The sequence below is a fragment of the Pan paniscus genome, chromosome Y (assembly GCF_029289425.2).
Source record: "Pan paniscus chromosome Y, NHGRI_mPanPan1-v2.0_pri, whole genome shotgun sequence".
NCBI classification, from domain to species: Eukaryota; Metazoa; Chordata; class Mammalia; order Primates; family Hominidae; genus Pan; species Pan paniscus.
Window position 1 is genome coordinate 30,225,319 of NC_073273.2, and position 18,395 is coordinate 30,243,713.

Consider the following 18,395-nt stretch of genomic DNA (forward strand, 5'->3'; position numbering starts at 1 on the left):
AATCCATTCCACTCTATTCTTCTCTGTTCCTTTTCACTCCATTCCACTCCACTCCACTCAAATCCACTCCACTCCAATCCATTACATTTCAATCCACTCAATTCCGTTCCACTACATTCCATTCCATTCCATTCCACTCCATTCCACTTCAATCCACTCCAGTCAAATCCACTCCACACCATTCAATTCCATTCAACCACAATCCACTCCATTCCATTAGATTCCTTTCCATTCCATTCCACTGCACTCTGATCCACTTGACTTCACTCCACTCCACTCAACTTTCCTCCATTTCGTTCTGTTCCATTCCTTTCTATTCCATACCATTCCACTCTGTTCCTTTCCATTCCATTCCACTCCATTCCATTGCACTCCATTTTAATCCATTCCACTCCATTCCACTACAATCTACTCTGTTCCATTCAATTCCATTCCAATGCATGCCGATCCAGTCTAGTAAACTCTACTCTAATCCACTTCACTCCACTACTTCCTTTAAGTTCCGTTCCATTCCATTCCATTATACTCTATTCCTTTCCACTCCAGTCCTTTTCACTCCACTCCATTTCACTCCATTCTACGCTATTCCAGTACACTCCTCTCTACACCCATCCTTTCCTCTGCATTCCATTGCACTCCATTCCATTCCACTCCATTCCCTTGCATTCCAATCCTTTCCGTTCCTCTCAATTCCACCCAATTCCATTCCATTCCATTCCACTCCACTCCATTCCACTGCACTGCAATCCACTCTATTCCATTCCTTTCCACCCCATTAAATTCCATTCCATTCGATTCCATTCCACTCCTTTGCACTCCATTCCACTCCACCCATTCCACTCCACTCCACTCCATTCCACTGCATTCCATTCCATTGCGTTTTATTCCATTCCATTCCATTCCATTCCATTCCATTCCATTCCATTCCATTTCGTTACATTCCACTCCACTCCATTCCATTCCGCTCCATTCCACTCCAGTTCATTCCATTCCATTTAATTCCTTCTATTCCACAGAACTCTGATCCACTTTACTCAACCCCTTCCACTGAACTGCACTCTGTTCCATTCTTTTCCATCCATTCCCTTCAGTTCCATTCCATTACACTCCATCCATTCCACTCCACTCCATTACACTCCACTTCATTTCAATCCATTCCACTCCATTGCACTCCTCTCCACTCCACTCCACTCCTATTCAATCCATTCCATGCCACTCAATTCCATTCCATTACATTCCTTTCCACTCCATTTCACTCCATTCCACTCCACCCATTCCATTCCACAGCATTCCACTCCACTCCAGTGCATTCCACTCCTCTCCACTCCATTCCCTTCCACTCCATTCCATTCCATTCTACTTCATTTCAATTCATTCCTTTATTTCCACTGGATCTCACTCTGTCACCAATACTGGAGTGCAGTGGTAGAATCGTAGCTCACATTTCATTACACTTTTCCATTCCATTCCGTTCCATTCCATTCCATTGCATTCCATTCCATTCCTTTCCATTGCATTTCATTCTGTTCCATTACATTTCATTGCGCTCAACTTCATTCCATTCTACTCCATTCCTCTCCCTTCCACTTTACTACACTCCACTCCACTCCTTTCCATTCATTTCCATTCAGGGCACTCCGATCCACTCTATTCAACTCCAATCCACTCCACTCCTCTCAACTCTGTTCCGTTCCATTGCTTTGCATGCCGTTCCATTCCATTCCATTCTGATCCGTTCCATTCCATTCCACTCCACTCCATACCATTCCATTCCATTCCATTCCAATCCATTCCACTCCACTCCATTCCATTCCACTCCACTCCACTCCATTCAACTCCATTCCATTGCATTCCCCTCCATTGCATTCCATTCCATCCCTATCCATTCCACTCCATGCCTCTCCACTCCATTCCACTCCACTCTTTTCCACTCCATTCCAATCCACTTCTTTCAATTCCATTCCATTTTTCTCCATTCAATTCCATTCTTTATTTCGACTGGAACTCACTCTGTCACCCAGACTCTAGTGTAGTGCAACAATCTTAGCTCATATTTCATTTCACCACTCCATTCCATTCCATTCCATTCCACTCCACTCCGCTTCACTCCACTCCGTTCCATTACACCCCATACCACTCCATTCTTCTCCTCTCCATTCAAGTCAATTCCACTAAATTTCATTCCATTCCATTCCATTCCACTCTAAATCTCTTCAATTCGCTCCACTCCAATCCATTCCAATCCATTCCATTCCATTCCATTCCACTCCACTACATTCCATTCCAATCCCATCCACTGTACTCCGATCCACTCCACTCAACTCCACTCAACTTGAATCCTTTCCCTTCCATTCCATTCCATGCCATTCTATTCCATTCCATTTCTTTCCGTTCCATACCATTCCATTCCATTCCATTCCATTCCCCTCCACTCCACTCCATTCCATTCCACTCCATTCCTATCCATTCCACTCCATTGCACTCCGTTCGAGAACACTCCACTCTTCTCCACTCCACTGCAATCCATTCCATTGTATTCCATTCTGCTGCACCCCGATCCACTCCAATAAACTCCAGTTCACTCCACTCCATTCCGTTGCATTACGTTCCTTTCTGTTCCGTTCTGTTACTTTCCATTCCACTCCATTTCATTCCATTCCACTAAATTCCACTCAGCTCCCTTCCACTTCACACCACTCCATTCCACTCCATTTCATTCCACTCCAATCCAATTCATTCTATTCTACTCCATTCCTTTACGTTCTTTTATTTCGACTGGGTCTCACTCTTTCACACAGACTGGAGTGCAGTGGCACAATCTTAGCTCACCTTTGATTGCACCATTCTTTTCCATTCCATTTCATTCCATTCCATTCCATTCCACTGCACTGCAACCTACTCCACTCAACTCCACTCCATTTCACTCCGTTATACTACATTCCTTTCCATTCCATTCCACTCCACACCATTCGTTACAATTCCACTACATTTGATTCGATTCCTCTCCACTCCATGTCATTCCACTCCATTCCACTCTACTCCACACCAATTTACTCCAATCCACTCCAAACCACTACATTCCATTCCATTCCATTCTTCTTCGTTCCTTTCAACTGCACTCTGACCCTTTCCACTCAACTCCACTCCACTCCAGTCCACTCTGTTCCATTCAGTTCCACTCCATTTCTTTCCATTCTCTTCCATTCCACTATATTCCATTCCACTCCACTCCGCTCCATTGCACTCCCCTCCATTTCTTGCCATCCCACTCCATTAAAACCCACTCCACTCCACTCCATTCCATTTCACTCCATGCCACTCCATTGCACTCCACTCCACTCCCGTATACTCCTCTCCACTCCATTCCATTCCGCTCTACTCCATTCCACTCAACTTCATTCCATTCCACTCTTGTCCACTACATTCCACTCTTGTCCACTCCATTCCATTCCACTCCATTCCATTCCTTTCCACTCCATTCCAGTACACTCCATTCCACTGCATTCCACTGCATTCCATTCCATTCCACTCCATTCCACCCCACTCCATTCCACTCCATTCCATTCCACTCCACTCACTTCCATTCAATGCTACTGCATTCTATTCCAATCTTTATTTCCACGGGATTATCTCTGTCACCCAGACTTGAGTGCAGAGGCACAATCTTAGCTCACATTTCATTTCCTCATTCCATTCTATTCCATTTCATTCCATTCCATTCCATTCCATTCTATTCCATTCCATTCCATTCCATTTCATTCCATTCCATTCCATTCCGTTCCGTTCCACTGCATTCCACTCTTCTCCATTTTTCTCCATTCCATTCCACTCCACTCCATTCAATTCCTCTCCCTTCCAATCCATTCCACTCCACTCCACCACATTCCACTCCATTCCACTCTATTGCATTCCACTCCACTGCATTCCGTTCTATTTTACGCCATTCCATTCCGTTTCTTTATTTTGACTGGATTTCACTCTGTCACCCAGGCTGGAGTGTTGTTGCACAACCTTATATCACATTTCATTTTACCATACCATTCCGTTCCATTTTATTCCATTCCACTTCTTTCCATTCCTTTCCAGTCCATTCCATTCCACTCCATTCCACTCCATTCCATTCCACTCCGTTCCAATCCACCTTACTCCAGTACAATCCACTCAAATCAACTCCATTCCACTCCATTCCATTCCACTCCATTCCATTCCTTTCCATTCCCTTCCATTGCAATCCACTGCATTCCAATCCACTGCACTTAACTCTACTCCATTCTGTACCATTTGATTCGGTTCCATTCTATTCAATTTCATTCCATTCCATTGCATTCCATTCTAATCCACTCCATTCCATTCCACTTTATTACATAACATTCCACTCCACTCCACTACACTACACTCTATTCTATTCCATTCTATTCTGTGCACTCTGATCCATTCCACTGAACTCCATTCCACTCCATTCCATTCCTTTCCATTCTGTTCTGTTCCGTATCATTCCTTTCCACTCCATTCCCTGCCACTTCACTCCATTCCACTCCACTCCATCCAGTCCATTCAATTACACTCCATTCCATTCCATTACACTTTGTTCTATTCCACTCCATTACACACCATTCCAATCCATTCCACTCCACTCCATTCCATTCCTCTCCATTCCACTCTACTCAACTCCATTCCACTCCATTCAATTCCATTCCACTCCATTCCATTACTTTCCATTCCACTCCATTCTCCTCCACTCCATTGCACTTCATTTCTTTAGACTCCTCTCCGCTTCGTTCCACTCCATTCCATTCCACTCCACTCCATTGCATTCCATTCTACTCTGTTCCATTCTGTAAGTTTATTTCGACTGGATCTCACTGTGTCACCCACACTGGAGTGCAGTGGCACAATCTTAGCTTGTATTTCATTCCACCGTTCCATTCCATTCCACTGTACTCCAGTCCACTCCACTCCATTCCATTGCATTCTTCTCCCTTCCATTCCATATATTTCTTTCGACCGGATCATACTATGTCAACCATACTGGAATGAAGTGCCACAATATTAGCTCGCTTTTCATTTCACCTTTCCATTGCATTCCATTCGACTTCATTCCACTCCATTCCACTCCACTCCAATCCACTCGACTTCATTCCATTCAATTCCACTCCACTCTACTCCATTCCACTCCACTCCTTTCCATTCCACTCCAATCCACACCATTGCTTTTCACTCCACTGCAATCCATTCCATTCCATATCATTAAATTCCAATCTTTTACATTCCATTCCATTCCGTTCCATTCCATTCCATTCCACTCCATTATATTCCATTCGACTCCATAGCGGTCCATTTTTCTCCACTCCACTCCTTGCCAATCCACTCCACTCAACTACACAGCACTCCACTCCATTCCATTCCACTCCACTCCATTCCATCCCATCCCATTCCATTCCATTCCATTCCATTCCATTCCATTCCATTTCATTCCATTCCATTAAATTCCATTTCATTCCACTCTACTCCTATCCACTACACTCACTCCACTCCACTTCACTCAGTTCCATTCCATTCCATTATATTCCATTCCTTTCCATTACGTTCCATTAGATTCTATTGCACTCCACTCAATTCCATTCCACTCCATTCCACTGCACTCCACTCCACTCCCATCTACTCCATTCCATAGGACTCCATTCCATTCCAGTGCACTCCAATCCACTCCACAGAACTGTACTCCACTCCACTCCTTTCCATTCCTTTCTATTCCATTCCATTCCTTTCGAATCCACTGCTGTCCCTTTCATGCCACTCCACTCCACTCTGATTCATTTCACTCCTTTCCACTCCATGCCACTCCATTCCTCTCCACTCCACTCCACTCTGCTACACTCCACTCCACTACATTCCACTCCATTTCACTCTATTCAATTGCATTCCAATTATTTCCACTTCATTCCACTCACCTCCAGTCCACACCACTCCACTTCATTCTATTCCACTCCACTCCATTCCTTTCCACTCCACTCCACTCCATTTCTTTCCATTCCATTCCACTCCATTTCATTCCATTCCATTCCACTCCACTCAATTGCATTCCATTTATTTAGATTCCAATCCATTCCATTCCATTCCATTGCACTCCTATCAACTCCACTCAACTCCATTCCACTTCAATCCTCTCCACTCCATTCCATTCCGTTACATTCCATTCTGTTCCATTCCATTCCATTCTGTTCCATTGGAGTCCATTCCATACCACTCCACTCCACTCCATTACATTCGACTCCACTCCAGTCCACTAGAATCCTCTACACTCCAATCCACTCCACTCCACTCCATTCTATTCCATTCCTTTCCATTCTATTCCATTCCATTTCATTCCTTTCCATTCCTTTCGAATCCACAGCACTCCAATCTACCCCATTCAACTCCACTCCACTCCACTCCATGCCAATGCATTTAATTCCATTCCGTTCCATTCCACACCTTTCCATTCCAATCCACTCCATTCCATTCCATTCCATTTCACTCCATTCCGCTACATTCCAGTCCTTTTCAATTCAGTACACTTCTCTCCATTTCTTTCTACTCTATTTCATTCCATTCCACTCAATTCCATTCTATTCCATTCCACTCCATTCCACTACAATCCATTCCACTCCACTACATTCCACTCCCCTACATTCCATTCCACTCCGTTTCTTTCTATTCCACTCCATTCCATTCCACTCCACTCCATTCCTTTACGCTACACTCCATTCCACTCCATTCCAATCCATTCCACTCCATTCCACTCCACTCCTTTCCATTCCATTCTACTCCATTCCACTCCACTCCATTCCACTCCACTCAATTCCATTACACTCCACTCCACTCCATTCAACTCCAATCCTTTCCACTCCACTCCAGTCCATTCCACTCCAGTCCAATGCATTAAACTCCATTCCATTCCATTCAATTCCATTCCACTCGAATCCACTCCATTCTACTACATTGTATTTCACTCCACTACCTTCCTCTCCAATCCACTCCATTCCATTCCATTCCACTCCATTCCACTTCCTTCCACTACACTCCATTCCTCTTCTCTCCATTCCACTCCACTCCCCTCCATTCTACTCCATCTCTTTCTACTCCATTACATTCCTTTCCTTGTTTTCGACTGGATCTCACTCTGTCACCCAGACTGGAGTGCAATGGCACAATCTTAGCTCACATTTCATTTCACGTTTCCATTCCTTTCCATTGCTATCCATTCCATTCCATTACATTCCATTTCATTCCATTCCATTCCATTCCTCTGCACTCCGATCTATTCCACTCCACTTCACTCTACTCCACTCCACTCCATTCCATTCAGTTCCATTCTATTCAATTCCATTCCATTCCATCCCCTTCCTCTCCACTCAATTCCTTTCATTTAGATTCCATTCCATTCCATTCCATTGCACTCCTATCAACTCCCCTCAACTCCATTACACTTCAATCCTCTCCACTCCATTCCGTTCCATTACATTCCATTCTGTTCCATTCCGTTCCATTCTGTTCCATTGGAGTCCATTCCATTCCTCTCCACTCCACTCCATTGCATTCGACTCCACTGCACTTCACTAGACTCCACTCCACTCCACTCCAATCCACTACACACCACTCCATTCCATTCCATTCCTTCCCGTTCTATTCCATTCCATTTCATTCCCTTCCATTCCATTCCAGTCCACAGCACTCCAATCTAATCCACTCAACTCCATTCCACTATGCTGCCTGCCATTGCATTCCATTCCATTCCATTCCACACCTTTCCATTCCACTCCACTCCATTCCATTCCATTCCTTTTCACTTCCTTTGGCTACCTTCCACTCCTCTTCACTTCAGTACACTTCTCTCCATTTTTTTCCACTCCATTTCCTTCCGTTCCACTCAATTCCATTCTATTCCATTCTACTCCATTCCCGTCTATTCCATTCCACTCCACTCCATTCCACTCCACTCCACTCCATTCCACTCAATTTCATTCCATTCAAATCCATTGCATTCCATTCCATTCCATTCCATTCCACTCCACTCCTTTCAATTCCATTCTACTCCATTCCACTTCATTCAAATCCATTCCACTCCACTCGATTCCATCACACTCCACTCCACTCCATACAACTCCAATCCTTTCCACTACACTCCAGTCCATTCCACTCGAGTCAAATCCATTCCACTCCATTCTATTCCATTCCATTACATTACATTCCACTCTAATCCACTCCATTCTACTACACTATTTTCCACTCCACATTCCACTCCAATCCACTCCATTCCATTCCACTCCTTTTCATTTCCTTCCACTACACTCTATTCCACTGCTCTACATTCCACCCCACTCCACTCCATTCCATTCTATTCCTTTGTACTCCACCTCATTCCATTCCTTTATTTTGACTGGATCTCTCTCTGTCACCCAGACTGGAGTGCAGTGGCACAATCTTATCTCACATTTCATTTCACGTTTCCATTCCTTTCCATTCCTATCCATTCCATTCCATTGCATTCCATTCCATTCCTGTGAACTCCGATACACTCCAATCCACTCCAGTCTACTCCACTCCACTCCACTCCGTTCCATTCCGTTGCATTCTATTCCATTCCATTCCATTCCGTTCTGTTCCATTCCATTTGATTCCACTCCACTCCATTCCATTCCACTCCATTCCACTCCACTCCAGTCCATTACACCCCACTCCACTCCATACCACTCCATTGCACTGCACTCCACCTAATCAACTCCAATCTACTCCACTCCTCTCCGTTTCATTCCACTCCACTCCATTCCATTCCACTGCACTCTCATCCACCCCACTCAACTCTACTCCACTCCACTGTACTCCACTCCATAGCCTTCTGTTCCATTCCTTTCCATTACACTCCATTCAATTGCACTCTGTTCCACTCCACTCCGTTCCACTCCACTCCACTCCATTCCACTGCATTACACTGCATTCCACTCCACTCCACTGCACTCAACATCACTCCACCCCACTCCATTCCATTCCATTCCATTGCATTCCATTCCACTGCACTCTGATGCACTCCACTCACCTCCATTCCACTCAATTCCAGTCCACTCCGTTCCATTACATTCAATTCCGTTTTGTTCCTTTCCATTACACTCCATTCCATTTTCATCCACTCCATTCCACTCCACTCCTTTTCATTCCATTCCACTTACTCCACTCCACTCCATTCCATTTTACTCCATTCCAGTCCTTTCCACTCCATTCGATTCAATTCCTTTCCACTCCGATCCACTCCAATCAACTCCTCTACACTCCTCTCCATTCCGTTGTGTTCTATTCCAATCCATTCCACTACACTCCAATCCACTCCTTTCAACTCACTTCCTTTCAATTCCCCTGAACTCCATGTCATTCCACTCCACTATTTCCTACACCACTCCTTTTCAATCCATTCCACTCCATTCCACTCCACTCTGCTTAACTCATCTCCTTTCCACTCCACTCCATTTCACTCCATTCCTCTCATTTCCACTCCACTCCACTCCACTCCAGTCTATTCCACTCTATTCCATTCCTTTCCACTCCATTTCACTCCATTCTATTCCTTTCCTCTCCATTCCACTCCATTCCATTCCTTTCCACTCCACCCCATTCCATTCCATTCCAATCCATTCTACTACATTCAATTCCATTCCATTCTACTCCATTCCATACCGTTGCTTTATTTCGCCTGGATCACACTCTGTCACCCAGAGTGGAGTGGAGTAGCAAAATCTTAACTCTCATTTCATTTCACCATACCATTCCATTCAATTTTATTCCATTCCATTCCATTTCATTCTATTCCATTCCACTCCATTCCTTTCCACTCTATTCCTCTTCATTCCATTCCACTCCATTCCACTCCACCCTACTCCAGTACAATGCACTGCTTTCCAATCAACTCGATTCCACCCCATTCCATTCCGTTCCATTCCGTTCATTCAATTCCATTCCATTCAACTGCACTCCAATCTACTCCACTCAACTCTACTCCACTCCACTCCGTTGTTAACCATTTGAGTCCGTTTTGTTCCATTCCATTCCATTCCATTGCATTCAATTCGAATCCACTCCATTCCATTCCACTCGTCTCCTCTCCACTCCACTCCACTACACGCCACCCCATTCCCTTCCATTCTTTTCCATTCCAGTGCAGTTCGATCCAATCCACAAATTTCCACTCCACTCCACTTCACTCTACTCCATTTCATTTCATTTTGCAACGTTTCCTTCCATTCCATTAAACTCCATACCATTCCACTCCACTCCATTCCACTCCACTGCACACCAGTCCATTAAATTAAACTCCATTTCTTTCCTTTCCACTCCATTCTATTTACTTCCATTCCACTCCATTCCACTATATTCCAACCCACTCGATACCCCTACTCTCCTTTCCAATCCATTCAACTCAATTCCACTCCATTCTATTCCATTGCACTACATTCTGTTCCTTTCCTTTCCACACAATCCCATTCCATTCCCCCTAGTCCATTCCACTTCATTCCATTAGACACAACTCCACTCCATTCCACCCCATTCTATTCCACTCTACTCCTTTCCATTCCATTCTAATCCATACATTCTATAATTTTATTTTTACTGGATCTCACTCTGTCACCCAGACTGGAGTGTAGTGACACAGTCTTAGCTCACATTTCATTTCACTATTCCATTCCTTTCCATTCCATTCCATTTCATTAAAGTCCACTCCACTCCACTCCACTGCACTCCACTCCACTCTATTCCGCTACATTTCATTCCAATCTACTCCTTTCCATTCCATTCTACTCCATTCCATTCCGCAACTTTATATATACTGGATCTCACTCTGTCACCCAGACTGGAATGCAGTGGCACAATCTTAGCTCACTTTTCATTTCGTCTTTCCATTTCATTCCTTTCAACTTCATTCCATTCCGTTCCATTAAGTGCCATTCCACTCCATTCCACTCCGCTACAATCCACTCCACTTCACTCCATTCCATTCCACTTAATTCCACTCCATTCCAATCCACTCCATTACATTCCACTCCAATCAATCCCATTGCTCTTCACTCCACTCAATTTTATTCCACTCCTCTCCATTCCATTTCACTCCATTCCATTACATTCCGTTCCATTCCATTCCACTCCAGTCCATTCAATTACATTCGACTCCATTCCGTTCCATTCCACTCTACAGCAATCCAATTCACTCCACTCCATGTCACTCCCTTACTTTTTACTCCACTCCACTCAACTGCAATCCTTTCCCTTCCATTCCAATCCACTCCATTCCATTCTATTCCATTCATTCCATTCCATTCCATTCCATTCCTTTCAATTCCACTGCACTCCGATCCACTTCAGTCAACTCCACTCCTCTCCACTCCATTGAACTCCCCTCCTTTCCACTCCACTCCTGTCCATTCCACTCCACTTCATCTCATTTCTCTCCCTTCTATTCCACTGCACTCCTTTTCATTCTATTCTACTCCGTTCCATTCCATTTCTTTATTACAATTGGATTTCACTCTGTCACCAAGACTGGAGTGTTGTGGCACAATCTTAGCTCACATTTCATTTTACCATTCCATTCCATGCCACGGTATTCCACTCCACTCCATTCCATTCCATTCCTTTACACTTCATTCCAGTCCACTCCATTCCATTCCACTCCAATCAACTACACTGCTTTTAACTCCACTCAATTCTATCCTACTCCATTCCATTCCATTTCACTCCAGTCCGTTCAATTACACTCCTTTGCACTCCAATCAATTCTATTCCATTTGACTCCATTCCATTCCATTCCACTCCACTGCACTCCAGTTCACTCCACTCCATGTCACTCCGTTCCATTCCTCTCCACTCCACTCCACTACAATCCATTCCCTTCCATTCCAGTCGACACCATTCCATTCCTTTCTATTTCATTCCATTCCTTTCAATTCCTCTGCACTCCTATCCACTTCAGTCAGCTCCACACAACTCCATTCAACTCCACTTTTTTCCACTCCGCTCCAATCCATTCCACTCCACTCCACCCCATTTCACTCCATTCTATTCCACTCCACTCCTTTTCATACTATTCTACTCCATTCCATTCCATTCTTTATTTCAACTCAATCTCATTCTGTCACCGAGACTAGAGTGCAGTAGCACAATCTTAGCTCACATTTCATTTCACCATTCCATTCAATTCCATTCCTTTCCACTCCACTCCACTCCATTCCATTCCACTCCACTCCAGTCAACTCCATTCTGTTCTGTTCCGTTCCATTCCATTCCATTCCACTCCATTCCATTCCATTCTATTTCATGCCTTTCCATTCCATTCCATTCCATTCCATTCCCTTCCATTCCATTCCACTGCTCTACAACCCACTTCACTCAACTCCACTCCACTGTAGTCCACTCAGTTCCGATCCATTCCATTCCATTCCATTCCATTATGTTCCATTCAATTCCATTTCACTCCACTCCATTCCACTCCATTCCACTCCACTCCACTCCACTCTACTCCTGTCTACTCCATTTTATTCCATTCCATTCCATTCCGCTGCACTCCTATCCACTCCACTCAACTGCACTCCACTCCACTCCACTCCACTCCATTCCTTTCCGCTCCATTCTGTTCCATTCCATTCCATTACACTCCTTTCACTTCCAGGCCACTCCCCTCCACTCTGCCCAATTTAACTCCATTCCACTCCATGCCACTCCATTCCACTCCACTCCACTCCACTCTGTTACACTCCACTCCAATCCATTTGACAGCATTCTATTCCATTCCACTGCATTCCAATGCATTCTGCTCCATTCCACTGCACTCCACTTCCTTTCATTCCAGTCCATTCCGTTCCATTCCATTCCATTCCAGTCCACTCCTTTCTATTCCATTCTATTCCATACCATTCATTTGCTTTATTTTGAATGGATCTCACTCTGTCGCCCAGTCTGGAGTGCAGTGGCACAATCTTAGCTCACATTTCATTTCACCATGCCATTGCATTCATTTCCATTCCAATACACTGCACTCCAGTCCACTCCACTCAACTCCACTCCACTCCATTCCACTCGATTACATTCCATTCCATTCCACAACACTCCACTCCATTCCATTCCAATCAACTGCACCCCAATCCCCTCCACTAAACTCCATTCCACTCCACTGCATTCAACTCTGTTTCCTTCCATTCCTTTCCATTCCATTCTATTGCATTCCGTTCCACTCCACTCTAATCCATTCCATTCCAGTCCCGTCCTCTCCACTCCATTCCATTCCATATCACTCCACTCCATTCCATTGCCATCCATTCCATGACACAGCACTCTGATCCACTTCAGTATACTGCATTCCACTTCAATCCACTCCCCTTCTTTCCATTCTATTCCATTATGTTCCATTGCATTCCATTGCACTCCATGCATTTCCATTGCAGTCCATTCCACTCCACTCCAATCGATTCCTCTACACTTCATTCCTCTCCACTACCCTGCATTCCATTCCACTCCACTCCTTTCCATTAGACCCCATTGCGTTACATTCTACTAAACTCCATTCCATTCTATTCCACTCCATTCCACTGCATTCCACTCTTCTCTTCTTCACTGCTTTCCATTCCACTCAATTCCACTCCATTCCACTCCACTCCATTCCATTCTATTCCATTCCATTCCACTAAACTCCATTCTATTCCATTCCATTCCATTCCATTCCATTCATTCCATTCATTCCATTCCATTCCTCTCCATTCCATTCCTTTCCATTCCATTCCATTCCACTTCACTCCAATCCACTTCAGTCAAATACACTCTACTCCACTCCACCCCACTCCATTCTATTCAATTCCATTCCAGTCTGTTCCATTCAATTCCCTTCCATTACATTTCATTCTATTCCACTCCACTCCATTCCATTCTTCTCCATTCCACACCATTCCTCTCCACTCCACTGCACTCCACTTCACTAAATTCCACTCTACTCCATTCCATTCCACTCCACTCCATTCTATTCTACTCCATCACACTCTGATCCACTCCACTCCACTCCCCTCCCCTATACTCCAGTCCATTTCATTCTGTTCCGTTCCATTCCATTCTACTCCATTCCTATGCACTCCACTCAGTTCTACTCCACTCCATTTCACAACATTCCACTTCATTCCATTCCACTCCACTCTACTCTACTCTCCTCCACTCCATTCCATTCCATTTACTACATTCCATTCCATTTCATTTCTCTCCATTCCATTGCATTTCATTCCTTTCCATTCCATTCCATTCCATTCTTTTCCACTCAATTCCACTCCATTTCATACCACTCCACTCCATTCTTTTTCACTCCACTCCATTCCACTCCATTCCATTCCATTCTACTTCATTCCATTCCAATCCGTGCCACTCCATTGCCCTCCACTCGATTCCCTGTACTCCATTCAACAGCTCTCCACTCTATGCAACTCTATTCCTTTCCATTCTACTCCATTCCTTTCCATTCCTTTATTTCGACTGTTTGTAATTCTGTCACTCAGACTGGAGTGCAGTGGCAAAATCTCAGCTCACATTTCCTTTCAACGTTGCACTCCGTTAAATACCTTTGCATACCACTCAACTCATTTCCACTCCACTCCACTCCATTCAATTCCAATCCACTGCACTAAAATCAAATCCACTCATCTCCACTTCTGTCCACCCAACTCCACTCCATTCCATTGCATTCCTTTCCATTGTGTTCCGTTTTGTTCCATTCCACTGCATTCTATTCCATTACACACCATTCCACTCTACTCCGTTTCACTCCATTCCACTCCATTTCACTCCACTCCACTCCTCTTCACTCTGGTCCGTTACATTCCATTCGATTTGATTGCATTCCATTCCATTCAATTCCATTCCACTCTGATCAACTCCAATCAACTCAACTCCACTCCACTCCACTCCGTTCCTTTCCATTCCATTCCATTCCATTCCACTGCACTCAAATCCACTCCTCTCAACTCCTTTCCTTTCAATTCCACTCCATTCCATTTCATTCCACTCCACTCCTTTCTATGCCACTCCATTTCACTCCATTCGTCTCCATTCCATTCCATTCTACTCCATTCATCTCCTTTCCATTCCATTTCATTCCATTCTTCTGCACTCCAATCCTCTCGACTCAACTCTTCTCCACTGCACTCCTTTCCAAACCCTTTGATTCCGTTCCATTCCATTCCATTCTGTTCCATTGCATTCCGTTGTAATCCACTCCATTCCTTTCAACTTCTCTCCACTCTACTACACTCCACTCCACTACCCTCCACCCCATTCCCTTCCATTCCTTTCCATTCCAGGACACTTCAGTCCAATCCACTCAACTCCACTCCACTCCATTCCGTTGCATTCCCTTTTGTAACGTTCCGTTCCATTCCATTAAACTCCATACCATTCCACTCCACTCCAATCCACTCCACTGCATCCCAGTCAATTCAATTCCACTCAGTTCCATTCCATTCCACTCTGATCTATTTCATTCCATTCCACTCTGTTCTATTTCATTCCATTCCACTCCATTCCACTACATCCCAATCCACTCGATTCCCCTACTCTCCATTCCACTCCACTCAACTCCATTCCACTCCATTTCGTTCCATTGTACTACATTTCATTCCTTTCCATTCCACTCAGTTCCGCTCCATTATCCTCCAGTCCATTCCACTTCATTCCATTAGACACCATTCCACTCCATTCCACTCTATTCCATTCCACTATACGCCAATCCTTTCCATTCTACTCCATTCCATTCCAAAACTTTATTTCTACTGGATCTCACTCTGTCACTCAGACGGGAGTGCAGTAGCACAACCTCAGTTCACATTTCGTTTCACCATTCCATTCCAATCCACTCCACACCACTCCACTCTATTCCACTCCATTTCATTCCAATCTACTCCATTCCATTCCATTCTACTCCATTCCATTCCATAACTTTATTTCGACTAGATCTCCCTCTGTCACCCAGACTGGAATGCAGTGGCATAATCTTAGCTCACTTTTCATTTCCCCTTTCCATTACATTCCATTCCACTCTACTCCATTCCATTCCATTCTACTCCATTCCATTCCATAACTTTATTTCGACTAGATCTCCCTCTGTCACCCAGACTGGAATGCAGTGGCATAATCTTAGCTCACTTTTCATTTCCCCTTTCCATTCCATTCCATTCCACTTCATTCCATTCCATTTCATTCCATTCCATGCCATTCCACTCCATTCCACTACACTACAATCCACTCCTCTTCACTCCATTCTGTTCCACTTCATTCCACTCCAATCCAGTCCACTCCATTCCATTCCACTCCAATCAACCGCATTGCTTTTCACTCCACTCAATTCTATTCCACTCCATTCCATTCCATTTCACTCCAGTCCATTCTATTCCATTGCACTCTACTCAACTCCCCTCCACTCCACAACACTACACTCCATTCCATCACATTTTGCTCCATTCCATTTCATTCCTTTATTTCGACTGGATCTCACTCTGTCACCAAGATCACAGTGCAGTGGCACAATCTTAGCTCACATTTCATTCCACCATTCCATTGCACTCCACTCCATTCCATTCCACTCCACTCCATTCCATTCCACTCCATTCCTATCCACTCCATTCCATTCCATTCTGCTCAACTTCATTGTTTTTCACCCCACTCAATTCTATTCCACTCCATTCCATTCCATTTCACTCCAATCCATTCGATTCCATTCCATTCCACTCCACTCCATGCTATTCAATTTGGCACCATTCTATTCCTTTCCAATCCACTGCACTCCAATTCACTCCACACCATGCTACTCCATTCCATTGCACTCCACTCCACTACCGTACACTACAATCCATTCCCTTCCATTCCAGTGCACTCTATTCCATTCCATTCCATTCCATTCCATTCCATTCCATTCCATTCCATTCCATTCCATTCCATTCCATTCCGTTCCACTCCATTCCATTCCATTCCATTCCATTCCATTCCATTCCATTTCATTTCATTCAATTAAATTCCACTGCATTCCATTCCTTTCAATTCCACTGCACTCTGATCCACTTCAGTCAACTCCACTCCACTCCTCTCCACTCCATTCATCTCCACTCTTTCCACTCCACTCTTATCCATTCCACTCCACTCCACCCCGTTCCACTCCATTCTATTCAACTCCACTCCTTTTCATTCTATTCTACTCGATTCCATTGCAATCCTTTATTTTGATTGGATCTCACTCTGTCACCAGGACTGGAGTGAAGTGGTACAATTTTAGGTCACATTGCATTTCACCATTCCATTCCATTCCATTCCATTCCACTCCAATCCATTCCATTACACTCCTCTCCATTTCATTCCACTCCTCTCCATTCCATTCCACTCCACTCCACTCCATTCCTCTCCACTCCATTCCAATCCATTCCATACCATTCCGTTCATATTCACTCCATTCCATTTCACTCCAATCATCTCCATTTCTTTTCACTCCACTCAATTATATTCCACTCCATTCTATTCCATTTCACTCCAGTTCGTTTCATTCCTCTCCACTCCATTCTATACCGTTTGACTCGGTTCCGTTCCATTCCACTCCACTGCACTCCAAATCACTGCAAACCTTGCCACTCCATTCCATTCCACTCCACTCCACTACACCGCAATCTGTTCCCTTCCATTCCACTCTATTCCATTCCATTCCATTCCATTCCATTTCCTTACGTTCCATTCCTGTACATTCCATTCCATTCCATTTCTTTCAGTTCCACTGCACTCTGATCCACTTCAGTCAACTCCTTTCCACTCCACTCCATTCAACTCCACTCCTCTCCACTCCACTCCATTCCATTCCACTCCACTCCCATACATTACAATCCATTCCCTTCCATTCCACTCCAATCAATTCCATTCCATTCCATTCCATTCCATTCCATTCAATTCCACTGCAATCTGATCCACTTCAGTCAACTCAACTCCACTCCATTCAACTCCACTCCTTTCCAATCCACTCCAATTATTTCCACTCCACTTCACCGAATTCCACTCCATTCCATTCCCCTCCCCTACTTTTCATTCTATTCTACTCCATTCCATTCCTTTCATTTATTTCGACTGGATCTCACTCTGTCACACAGACTAGAGTGCAGTGGCACAATCTTACATCACATTTCATTTCACCATTCCATTCCATTCCTTTCCACTCCACTCAATTCCATTCCATTCCACTCCTTTGCATTCCACTCAACTCTATTCCAGTCCACTCCTTTCCGTTCTGCTCCATTCCATTCTGTTCCATTCCACTCCATTCCTTTCCATTCCATTCCATTCCATTATATTCCATTCCATTAAATTCC